This window comes from Antechinus flavipes, chromosome 1 (genome assembly GCF_016432865.1).
Source record: "Antechinus flavipes isolate AdamAnt ecotype Samford, QLD, Australia chromosome 1, AdamAnt_v2, whole genome shotgun sequence".
Taxonomy (NCBI): domain Eukaryota; kingdom Metazoa; phylum Chordata; class Mammalia; order Dasyuromorphia; family Dasyuridae; genus Antechinus; species Antechinus flavipes.
In genome coordinates this window covers 41,141,926-41,154,936 of record NC_067398.1, presented here as the reverse complement: position 1 = coordinate 41,154,936, position 13,011 = coordinate 41,141,926, and the positions used below count along the sequence as shown (strand labels likewise).

Sequence of the window (13,011 nt, the reverse complement as noted above, 5' to 3'; positions counted from 1 at the left end):
TCCATTTTAGCATTTGACATAAATGAAAACCACAACTAACTAAAGGTACCACACTAGAGGCTAGAAATGAAAAGAAAAAGAATGAAATATCCCCCCGAAATGAGCTTCCATCCTATTCAGAGATCCAATCTTTACATATAGAAACATGCAAGAAATAGATTCAAGGCAAGTGGATTGTGGATGAAATAAAAACAACAGAAAAAAACTACAAAAAATGATAGTCTATCAGCAAAAAACTCATGTAGGAAATAGAGCTTGACCTGAGCTTTCGAGGAGTAGAGATTCTGAAAGGTGAAGGTAAGGCAAGAATGCATTCCAGACATGGGGAAACACCCAAAGCAAAGACATTTCTCCAACCAAGATTCACCAAATAGCTTACTCTTGGAAAAAGTATCAAAAGAACCTTCAAATAAATTTTGAGAAGAATGTCTTTGACATCTCCCAGACACCAGTCCCTGTGACCAGAGGATATAAAGAGGCTATTCTGTGGGAGCTGAAGGAAGTTTATCTGGAAGTATGATCACCAAAGGATCAGTTTCCTATTTTATCTAATTATCCTTGCTATTTAGGTATCAAGATGTTATTTTTATTTTTTGAAGAAGTCTCAGCATTATTACTAACTTTCAAATTTCACTGCTTTGGATCAAGGCCCATCATTTCACTTTAGTTACTTCTTTGTCCACGGAGTAGGATTATATGATTTAGATTCAGAAAAACCTAAGAGATTGTTCAAGCCCAAATCCCTCATTTCACAAATGAGTAAATAGAAAGAGGTTTAATGATTTATTAGGAGTAAATAGCAGAACAAAAATTCATATTCATTGCTCTTTTCTTTAGAGAAATGTAAAGTTTCCTCATGTCAGAAGCTTTGAAAGACAGCAAAGAAAAATAATTGGGGGGGGGAAGAGGAACAAATCTACATTCATTTTCAGAGAGATAAAAAAAATTTTACTTTGAATATTTGCTTGAATGTTAAGAAAACAAATCTTTACATTTTCCCGCTGGCTTTAATTTTCTTCTTCAGCAAGTAAATATGTGTCATTTTCCCTAAAAGATGGCAACTCTAAGGTCTCTGCTCCACATATTACAAGTTCCTACACATATCACCTCTGCCATCTGGTGGTCTTCATAGCTCTCTGCATGCAGGTTGGACTTGAGAGCCCCAGCTAACTGTGAAAAATGACATAAAAGAACTTTTTTTCCAAATTACTTTTAATCATTAAGTAAAACATTCATTTTCCTGTCATGTATATAGATTATCTGCCCAAAGTTCCAGAGTAATGAATTAGTTATTTATAAAAATCAGACTGTAAATAACAATTAACCAAATATTTGAAAGTAAAGATAAATTCTAATTGCATGAATCTCTGCCTGAGGATTTGGCTATGCAGCAGTCAAAACAAGAAGTTAATTAAAAGGTAAAGATTTCAGTAAAATAAGCAATATTCAAATAGATCTAGGAGTTTATCTGTTTGGATACTCCCTCTATTTGAGGAAGGGGACCAGACTAGCTGTCTTTTCTTTTCCTATCTTGCAGAACTCATGTAGACTTATCTAGCTCTTAAGTATTTTCTTCCCTCACTCTTCCTCCAATTTTCAGCTTCTTTTTTTGTAGTGTATTTCCCCCATTGGATTATAGGCTCCTTCAAGGAAATATTTGTATCCCAGCATAGTGCCTGGTAAACAGCAGGTATTTAATAGATGCTTATTGATTGATTGATCTTCCTCAAAACAGATCATCATTCATCCATGCCTTTATAAAAGAAACAAAAGATACTCTTCCCATGTTAATAAAAAAACTGGGTTTCAGAATCCAAAGACCTCAGCTCCATTCCAGAGTATAATTTGGGGCAAATCACTTAAAATTTTGGGGACCTTAACTTTTTCAGCTGTAAAATGTTGTGCTTGGACTAAGCAAACTCAAAGTTTCCTTCCAAATTCAGTTAAACCGGGTTATCATTAGACAAAATTTCAGGAGCCTTTGGAAATTATTTTAATTCTTTCAGGTTTAGCAATAATTGTAGAATGTCTAGGATGATGAATGGGCTAAATTCAGTTAGTTATAAAGAATTTTCTTATTAGATCTAGAATCAAGAAGCAAATTCATGGTTTTCAGAAACATAATTAACAATAGATCCTATTTATGTATTAACTTAACATTTACAGTGTGTGTGTGTGTGTGTGTGTGTGTGTGTGTGTGAATTTGAATGGATGAGGAACTCTTAGGAGAGGAAACAGCCATTGCCAATGAGGAACAGCATTTTCTCCACAGCTTATAGTCTTAGAGAATTGAGCATTGAGTGATTAAGGAACTTGTCCAAGGTGACCCAGCTACTACATGTCATAGGTAGCAAGTGAATCCAGATCTTTTTTGCTTGGGTCTTCCTGACCACAATTCCATGCTTCCTCTGGATGAATTAACTCACAGAGAAGAAGTAGGGTTTCACATTTTGAGATTTACCAGATTTTGCTAAATTATGAGGTGATTTTTAAGCAATTGATTTAAACCACAATTTGGGGAAACCTCATCAATTGCTAACTCCTCAAATTTGGAATCAAACTTGGAAATCACAAGGTTGGAAGGGACTTGGCCTTCTGTTTGAGACAGTATTCAGCAGGTAGATAGCACACAGTTGAAAACAACACTAACCCTAGAGTCAAAAGCACTTGGTCTCAGATACTGACCAATTGTATGACTTTCAGCAAATCACTTAACCCTGTTTGTCTCAGTTTCCTTATCTGTAAAATCTTCTGGAGAAGAAAAATGTCAAATTATTCCAGTATCTTTGCAAGAAACCCCAAAAAGGGTCATAAAGAATCAGAAAAAAGCAGAAACTATTGAGTAGCCAATATAAGTATTTCAATTTTCACAAGGTTTTGACTTGGAATACTACTTACTATAATATCCTTAGGAGTTTTATTTTAGTATTTCCTTGAGAAAATTATTGGTGGATAATTTTTATTATACATTCTGGTTCTAGAATACAGGATAATTTTCCATGAAAAGTTCCTGAAAGATGTCTATATATTTTTTTTAAATCATGGCTTTCAGATAGTCCAATCATTCATAAATTATCTTGCTTTGATCTATTTTCCAGGTCAGATACTTTTTCCAATGAGACATTTCATATTTTCTTTTTTTTTTCATTCTTTGGTTTTGTTTTATAGTTTCTTGATGTCCAATGGAATTGTTAGCTTCCACTTTCTGACTGTAATTTTTAAGGAATGATTTTCTTCAGGGAGTTTGTTTTTGTTTTGTTTTGTTTGTTTTTAACCAACTTTTCCATTTGGCCAATCTATTTGTAAGGAGTTCTTTTCAGTAAATTTTTGCATATTTTTCCTTTTGCCCAATTCTATTTTTAAGGAGTTCTTTTCAGTAAGTTTTTGCATATTTTTTTCCCTTTTGGCCAATTCTGCTTTTTAAGTAATTCTCTCTTTTACAATTTGGCCTGTTCTATTTCTAAGGTGTTATCTTCTTCACTATTTTTGTGCCTTCTTACAAAGCTGTTGAATCTTTTCATGATTTTCTTGCATCTCTTTCATTTCTTTTCCCAATTTTTCTTTTAAAAATTTCATTTAAAAATCATTCCTCTCACTTTGATTTTTAAAATATTTTTGAGTTCTTCCAGGAATTCTTTTTTGGCCTGAGACCAATTCACATATTTTTTTCTTCTATGAGACTTTGGATATAATAGTTTTGACTTTATTTTCTTCTTTTGAGTTCATATTTTAATCATCCCTGTCACCATAGTAATTTTTATAGTCAGTTTATTTTTGTGGTTTTTGCTCACTTTCCAACCCATTTATTGATTTTTTAAACTTTATGTTAAAATCAGGTTCTGTTTCTGGGGTGGAGGAGGCATTGTTTCAAGCTTCAGATTTTTTGTACAGCTGTTTTCAGAGATTGTCTTGAGAGTCTGTAAATTTTTCAAGGTGATATTATCTTTTTTTATATGGCTTTTATATTTATTTATCTTTTGAATCTGGAAATGTGTCATTATTTTTTTCTGCTTCATATGCTCCTGGGAGATTTCTTTCTTTTCTTTTCTTTTTTAAAACTCACTAAAAAGAATTTTATTTTTTTGGTAATAATAATAAAGTTTTTTTTTAATTTTCAAAAAACACACATAGATAGTTTTCAACATTCACTCTTTTTTTTTTTTAGAAGAGTTCAATTTTTATTTTATTTATTTTTTTAATTTTTTTAAAAATTTTATTTAATAATTACTTTATATTGACAGCATCCATGCCAGGGTAATTTTTTTACAACATTATCCCTTGCACTCGTTTCTGTTCTGATTTTTCCCCTCCCTCCCTCCACCCCCTCCCCTAGATGGCAAACAGTCCTATATATGTTAGATATGTTGCAGTATATCTTAGATACAATATATGTTTGCAGAACCAAACAGTTCTCTTGTTGCACAGGGAGAATTGGATTCAGAAGGTAAAAATAACCCGGGAAGAAAACAAAGATGCAGATAGTTCACATTCGTTTCCTAGTGTTCTTTCTTTGGGTCTAGCTGCTTCTGTCCTTCATTTATCAATTGAAACTCAGATCTCTTTGTCAAAGAAGTCCACTTCCATCAGAATACATCCTCATACAATATCATTGTCGAAGTATATAATGATCTCTGGTTCTGCTCATTTCACTTAGCATCAGTTCATGTAAATCTCGCCAGTCCTCTCTGTATTCATCCTGCTGGTCATTCCTTACAGAACAATAATATTCCATAATGTTCATATATCACAATTTACCCAGCCATTCTCCAATGGATGGGCATCCATTCATTTTCCAGTTTCTAGCCACTACAAACAGGGCTGCCACAAACATTTTGGCACATACAGGTCCCTTTCCCTTCTTTATTATTTCTTTGGGATATAATCAACATTCACTCTTGCAAAATCTTGCGTTCCAATTTTTTTTCCTTCTTTCTTCCCACCTCCTCCCTTAGATAGCAAGTAATCCAATATGGGTTAAATGTATGCAATTCTTCCATATAAATTTCCACAATTATCATGTTGCATAAGAAAAATCAGATCAAAAAGGAAAAACATTGAGAAAGAAAACAAAACGCAAGCAAATAACAACAACAAAAAGTGACTTGCCCAGGGTCACACAGCCAGGAAGTGTTAAGTGTCTAAGGCCAGATTTGAACTCAGGTTCTCCTGACTTCAGGGGTTGCACTCTATCCACTCCACTATCTATCTGCTCCTTAAAGCTGCTTTTGTTCTGATTCAGTCCCCCCAGAGACCTCCTGCTAGACCTCTGGTTACAGTCAGAAACACCTACACTTTAATGTTTCACTCTCACACGAGTGAGACAGATTTTTACTGCTGACCTTCTGAGTTGTCTTGGACTGGGAAAGTGTTTCACTCTATCCTTTTGTGAGTTCTTCTACTCCAGAATTCATTTTGAGATAATTTAAAGTTTTTTGAAGGGGAATTAGGAGAGCTCAGGTGAATCCTTGCCTTTTCTCTACCATCTTGGATCTATCTTCTATTTTCATTAATAAATTATAGGAAGAGTTAATCGGAGAGAAAATGGCATCATTGATGATGAAAACATAATAATAGAATGCTTTCATTTGCATGTAATCACTTAATGAATATTTGTTAGATTAAATTGAATTTTTTTCAGCATTACTTCATTCTCTATGTTCTATGGATGAAGAACACTGGTTCTGGCTTCAAAACCACCCTTTGTCACTAGCTTATTCTAGTCACTTGCTTATAAACCCATGAGACATTTACAGTGAATGAGTTCTGAGGTCTCTTTTAGCTATAATATGCTATTAACACACATACTATATACCTGGGGAAGGGCAGGTGCAATTTTTTGTTTAATTTTGCTTGTAATTTTTGTTTAAATTTGCTTGTATAAATTATGACTTAAAATGGAAGAAGCATTTCAGGTCATTTGATCCAAACTCTTCTAACCTGCAAATGAGAAAATTAAGTTTAAGAACAATACTCCACCTCTACAACCAGCATAAAAAGACCCTCAAATCAGGGGATGATTGGGCATAGGTCTTAGACACAGGTCCCTGTAGGCAGAAAAAGTGACACAAAAAAGCTGCCCTTCAGGATGGCTATAGGGAAGAGAAAGAAAGACCTTAGCCTGGAAAATAGCCCCTAGTCAGAGGAAGTACTTAATTTCTATTAATTTTCTATCAACTAATTATTTTTAATAATGATATGCTAATTTCAGTTATTTATATTTGTTAAAAGTTGTTCACTCAATAATGTCTCACTCTTCATGACTTTGTGGATTCTTACTATCCATAATATTTTCTTGGCAAAGATACTGGAATAGTTTGCCATTTCCATCTCCAATTCATTTTCCAGATGAGGAAACTGAGGCAAATAGGGTAAATTGACTTGCTTATAGTCATACAACTAATAAGTGTCTGAAACCAGATTTGAACTCAAGATTACCTGACTCTGGACTCAGTGCTATATCTATTGAGTCATCTAGCAATATCCTAAGAATACTGTGAGCACCTTCTAAATTTATGGCTCTGAATCAAAGCTCCATGGTACCACCTTAGTTATCTGTTTCTGTATTGGGATCAGACTTAAAGCTTCAAAGGAACTAAAAGACTCATAGTCCAATTGCCTCATTCTATTGCTAAGGCAATAGATAACTAGAGGAGGTAAGTGGCTTATCCAGCTTCATACAGATAGTAACAATCAAAAATTTTACCAAGGTCCTCTGCCTCCAGTGGATAGTTCTTTCTATTCTGCCATACGTTTCTCCTTCATAATGAGACCAATTTTTTTAAAAACATATTTACATTCTTATCACATCTATCACTTTAGTCTTCCTCTTGGCCTGCTAAAAGCATGTCAAAACTGAAATATTCTTTTGGGGATGACAAGACAGGTGTAAATCACAGATAATGGAATTTTCTAGCTAAGGAAATGACCTGAAAAACCTTGCCTCAGTTTCCTCATCTATAAAATGAGCTGCAAAACAAAATGGCAGACTACTCCAGTAACTTTGCTAAGAAAACCCCAGATAGGGTCATAAAGAGTGGGAAAAGGATTAAACAACAAGTCCAACTGAGGCCTAAAAAAGAGCACTCTCTTTATATAAATGACAAAATCCAACTTTTATTCAAAGGTCTTCAAGAAGAGGAAACCACCTAACCCACACATAGCCTATTCTACTTTTGGAAAACTCATATTTTTAGAATCTTTCTTATATTATCAACACTAAAAATTCTTTTTTTTTTTTCATTTTCTACTCACTGCTCTGATTTTGCCCTATGGGGCCAAACACATCAAGCCTAGTCTGACCTTCAGATTGCTGTAGCCCTTTGTGTCTAGATTAAACATCCCCATTTACTGGTGGAGCTAAAAAAACATAAACAATAAAAAATGCCTTATCACTTCATCTTTTTGCGTGGCTACTTCCCAGCCCTGGTGCTCCAAACATATCAACAAACCGTCTTCCATGAGATGGGAAAGGAAAATACCAATTATGTGCAGATGATCCAGTCTGCTAATCACACTTAGTACTGGGAGCTGTGAGACTCTTGCCTACCTATTTATTTCTTCTCCTCCACCAGCAGAGCTGTTAACTGCCTGTCAGCCCCTACCAGACAAGCAGCAAAATGTATTTAACATCTGATAAAGGTGGCTCTCCGGAGCCATTAGAATAAACTTAAATTTGGGTGTTTAACTTAATTTGAAGACATTACTTCAACCCTTCAGAAAGAAGGTTCCTTGTCTTCTTTTCAAGTGCAATTGTTCCTCCCTTCATTCATTCTCTCTTTGCCTACATCCATTCCATTCAAAGGGTAGATGAAGGTAATGAATAGTAGTCTCTCATGATGTACATTTCAGAAGACTCATTTCACTAATAAAGTTTCAGAGACCAAGGAAGCTCCAATCTTATTTGGCAAAGACACTGGCCATTTTGCCATTTCCTTTTCCAGTTCATTTTACAGATGTGAAAACTGAGGCAGGCAGGATTAATTAACTTGCCCAGGGTCACACAGCTAGTAAGCTTCTGAGGTCAGATTTGAACTCCTGACTCTAGGTCTGACATTATAGCCACGATGCCCCATGTTCAGAATTACTTACTAATAAAAACAAAACATGCAGATTTTCAAATAGATCATAAAAAGATCAGTACCCATCCCAATCCCCATATTGTCAGTTTTGAAAGACTAAGTCTATGAGAAACACATTCAAATTGTGGTGACTTGGGGGCCACCCTTGGATTTAGCCCTGTCCCAAACATATATAGCTTATATGACCATTTTATTTCCCAAAGTTTTGGGTTTCTGAAACTAAGGGATATACGAGGTGCTGATTTGTATCACTGCAAGGAGTTTCCACATGGAGAGTTCCCCACAGTGAAGGAGTTGCATGTCCAGAATTCCTTTCTTCCCCTTCCAAAATATAGCAAAACCAAAATAAAATGTTCAAATTATAGTGAGCATAATGTGTTCTTATAATAGAAGATTCTTAATATCAGTTAATATCAGCCATATTTTAGAAAAATAGAGAGAGATGGAAAGAGCCTTACAAATAATGTATTCCTTATTGTTCTATAAAATTATTGAAAAAACAATATAGAAAGGCCTGGAAAGATTTACATAAACTGATGCTGAGGGAAACAAGCAGAACCAGGAATATGTTGTAAACAATAACAGCAAGAATGTGAGATGATCAGCTATGATCTTTCTCAGCTGTTCAATGATCCAAGGCAATCCCAATAGATTTTGGAAAGAAAATGCTATTCACATCCAGAAGAACTAAGGAGACTGACTGTAAATCAACACATGGTATGTTCACTTCTTTTTTCTTTTTTTTTTTTTAATTTCTCCCATGGTTTTTCCCTTTTGCTCTGATTTTTCTCACCCCAACATGATCCATGTAATGTGAATTATAAGTAAATAAAATTAATAAATTTTATATTATATCTTATAAATTAATAAAATAATAAATAAATTTACTATAATAAAAATTTATTATAATAAATTTACTACAATAAAAATTTATTACAATAAATTTACTACAATAAAAAAACCACAAATCTAATTTCCTAAGAATATTTTTGGAAGAAAAGAAAAAGAATCATTTGTATAAAATATCTATTGAAGGATTTTTTTACAATGTCAAAAATTCATTTGTAGAGTAGCTAGGTCATGCAGTGGATAGAGCACCAGCCCTGAAGTCAGAAAGAGGTGAGTTCAAATGTGGCCCCAAGACACTTAACGCTTCCTAGCGGTGTGACCCTGAGCAAGTCCCTTAACCCTAACTGTGTCAGGGGGAAAAAAACTCATTTATAACTTATGTGTTGAGCAGTTGGGGTGGGGGGGTAGCTAAATACATTGTAATAGAGAAATGCAATGTAATATTATTGTAGCATAAAGATGACAAAAAAATTTTAAAAATCTATTCCAATCTTCTCAAATTACACAGAAAAAGACTATCAAGTGCAGAAAAGAGCAATACATCATCCATGGTCATACTAACTCATAATCCAGGTTTTCTGACCTTTCCATTTTTTTTTCCTTTTCTCCATTGTACCACCTTTCCCACCAATGAGTATTGAAATTTAAATTAAAATAGAAAATGCTAGATAACCGTGCTTGATATATACAGAGCATTTCCCAAGTCAGGCCCCTGGTTATTTATATTACTTACGAGATGGGTAAAAATCAATGTATTTTTTATTCCATTGTGAAAGCTAGAAGTGTAAACATTTTCAGGAGAAATATTTTGCAGACCCTGAAAATGAATTTAAACCACTTGTATTTTAGCTGTGAGAAATGGGACAGCCAATAAATAAATAGTTTTTAAAATTTTAAAAAAGAAAAAGAAAAACGGGACATCCAACTGAATGATTCAAATGAACTGAAGGAATCTACCCTGCAATTTAAGCTGCAAACATCAGTACTCAGCCAGGATCCAAGATCTGAAGATGCATACTGTATTTTTAAAGAATTGTAAATGGGACATTGCTACCCACCCCAGCCTTTGACAATCGTCATCAGCTCTCAGCTAGAATCAGAACTTGGCAGCTCAGAGAAAGTTATGGTCATCTCAATCTCATCCCCTCACCATAAAGCAGTGGGAATTACTGTAAATGGCCATGAATGATGATTGTAAATGAGATAATGAACAGGATGAACAGGAGGTCTCCGAGCTTAAGCAAGCTTTTACGGTAATCAATATTTTCTGGTCATATTAACTCATAAAAATATGGCAGAGGACATCAATATCTATCCCCTTTAGAGATCATCGTCTTTTAACCAGACTTTCTGGAATCATATTCTCAGTGGTTAAAAGATGAGAAGCATTGTTGGAGTTAAATCCCATCCAATGACTGCCGGTTTGCTTTTTCTCCATGTCAAGTTTATAAATGAGAATTCATTTTGGAAGTTGTCCTTTGACAAAGTGGTCCAAGGAACTAGTTTGGTTTTATCCAAAATAAAAACTTCTTCCCTGGACTCTCCAAAAATACATTTGCGATGTCCTTGCCAATTTCTGGCATGTCTCACTTTGTCCTGACTTTGATAGGATAGTTTGAAACATAGCTGTGCGTCGGATATCTCCGTTCTGGAAGTAATCTTTCCTGTCAATCTCAGTAAGATGAATCCGTCTGCTGATATGTCAGCGATATGGAGAAGTCATTAAGGTGTACTCTCCTTGATCCTTACTCTCACCCTCTTCACATAACAGCCACCTATCACTGGAACAAAGTGAATGAGCACGTGCCCCCCAGTGCCAAAATTGGAGAGGTGCATTTTCTCCTATGGCAACTGCTATCTCATGAATCCCATTGCTCTCCACTTACCCATAGGAGATGGCACAATAGAAAAACACCACTAGATATGGATTCAGGGAGATCTGAGTTCAAATCCAACCTCTGTGTGCCTCAGTTTCCATATCTGTAAAATAAGGATAATAATGATACATATCTCCTAGAGTTATTATGAAAACCAAATAAGATGATATTTGTAAAGTGCTTACCATAGTGTCAATAAATATTGATATTAATAATAATTATTATAAATGAACAAATCCTTCTTTTACTCCTCCCACAGGGACCTGTCTTCTTCCCTAACCTTGAAGGATCTCCTTCTATAACCTTAATTGGATTTTCCTCTGTTTTGTTTCCATGACTGCCTCTCCCTCAAAAATTCACCATGAGTAACAGAATTCCTGGATAAAGCAACAATAATTAAACCTGAAATTAAATTATGATTCCTTATGATCAATGCTAGCAGTCAATGGGTCAAATTGCTGGAAATTGAGTTGGTATTATTCTTCAATTTCTAATACAACCTCTAGCTATTTGTTTTCATTTGTAAGAATATTTTTGTGGCTTTTTAAAAAATTATTCAAAGTTTAGCTTGATTCTGTTAAATGTCTATCTCTCTTTCTCTCCCCTCCCTTCCTCTCCTATGTCTTTCTCTCTGATGATCTGTTGGTCTCTTATCTATCTCCTCCTTTAGAGTATAAGCTCCTTGAGATAGAACAATCTTACTCATCCCCAGTAGGACCAAGATGGGTTCTTGTACATAATAGACACTAGACAACTATTCTTTGAATAAATAAACCTGTGCAGGAAAAGCCTTCTCTCCCAAATCACATGAGCTGCTAGAGTCACAGGAAGTGAGAAGGTAAATTTGAGGCGCTAATAGGACTCTAGGGATGAATCGATGCTCTGATCCAGCTCTGAAGCGTGAGCATCTCTCTCACTGGGTCAAACAAGGGACTCCACAATTGGCTGATCAAACAAATTAGCCAGCTCTCCCAGGCTTTGGATAACTCAATTCCTGAGGAGCTGAAGCTATGAAGACTCAGTCTGGAACAAGTGTGGAATGATAGTCCTGCAGGGGAGAAAGGGGAACTTCTCTCTCCTCCTCCTTCCCTTGTTGGATCTCCCCATTAACCAGAGCACCTACCACATGGCAGAAAACATCCAATCAAGTCATCTGAGAATAGGCAAATTCTGGGTCAGGAACCTTGGACACTGAAATGGGAGACAGAACAGGGAAGTAATGGAAGTTGTGTAACTACCCCTATTCTCCCATCTTTATAGTTGAGTCATTTCAGCAATGTCTGAGTCTTTATTACTCCATTGGCAAAGGCACCAGAGTGGTTTGCCATTTTCTTCTCCAACCCATTTTATAGATGAGAAGACTGAGATAAACAGTTAAGTGGTTTGCCCAGGATCACACAACCTAAGTGTCTGAGGCCATATTTGAACTCTGATTCTTCTGATTCCAAGCCCCACTCTATCCGCTATACCACCTAATTTTTCCTCTTCCCCAATTGCAGTATAGCTGCAATCATTGAAAGCAGAAGGTTGTTCTCATCCAAAAAAGGATTAGAATTTTCCACATTTGGTATTATGGTGACCCCAGTACAGTTTAATGAAAATTTTGAACTCTGACTCAAATCAGCTGGATCCCAGTGCATTTGTTTTTAATAGTCACCTGTTCCACAACATCTAACTCTTTTTTTGTTTTTGTTTTTGTTGTTGTTGTTGTTATTTTGTTTTTTATTAAAGCTTTTTATTTACAAAACATATGCATGGGTAATTTTTCAACATTGACTTTTGAAAAGCCTTCTGTTCCAAATTATCCCCTCCTTCCCCCCATCCCTTCCCTTAGATGGCAGGTAGTCCAATACATTTTAAATATGTTAAAATACAACATCTAATTCTTAAACCTGCACAGATTCACCTGACAATTACTGACATTTGTGTAGCACTTTAAGATTTGGAAAGCATTTTGCTTATATCATCTCATTTCAGCATTATAATAACCCTTGAATAAGTGCTATAGTGACTATAGATGAGAAAACTGAGACTAAGAGAGATCCTATGAAAACAGGGGGAAAAAAGCAGTAGATGAGAGTATGGAGCTTACAGGCCGTGGTATACACAATGGACAACCTGCAGACCATCTTTCCTTCTCTGCAGTTTCCTGAAGATGTGAATTGTTTCATTCTTTGTACTTGGCCCTAACAAAGCGCTTGGTATAT

The 13,011-nt window shown here is 35.2% G+C and overlaps 1 long non-coding RNA gene across 1 annotated transcript; it reads right to left on the bottom strand.

Annotated features, from left to right (window-relative positions):
* Positions 1-824: 824 nt before the first annotated feature.
* LOC127548189 (uncharacterized) lies at positions 825-12,013 on the bottom strand. The gene is made up of 3 exons (XR_007950334.1): positions 11,928-12,013; positions 10,814-10,907; positions 825-1,170 (listed from the first exon to the last, which is right to left on the bottom strand). It is a non-coding gene; the product is annotated as an uncharacterized LOC127548189 (long non-coding RNA).
* Positions 12,014-13,011: the final 998 nt, after the last annotated feature.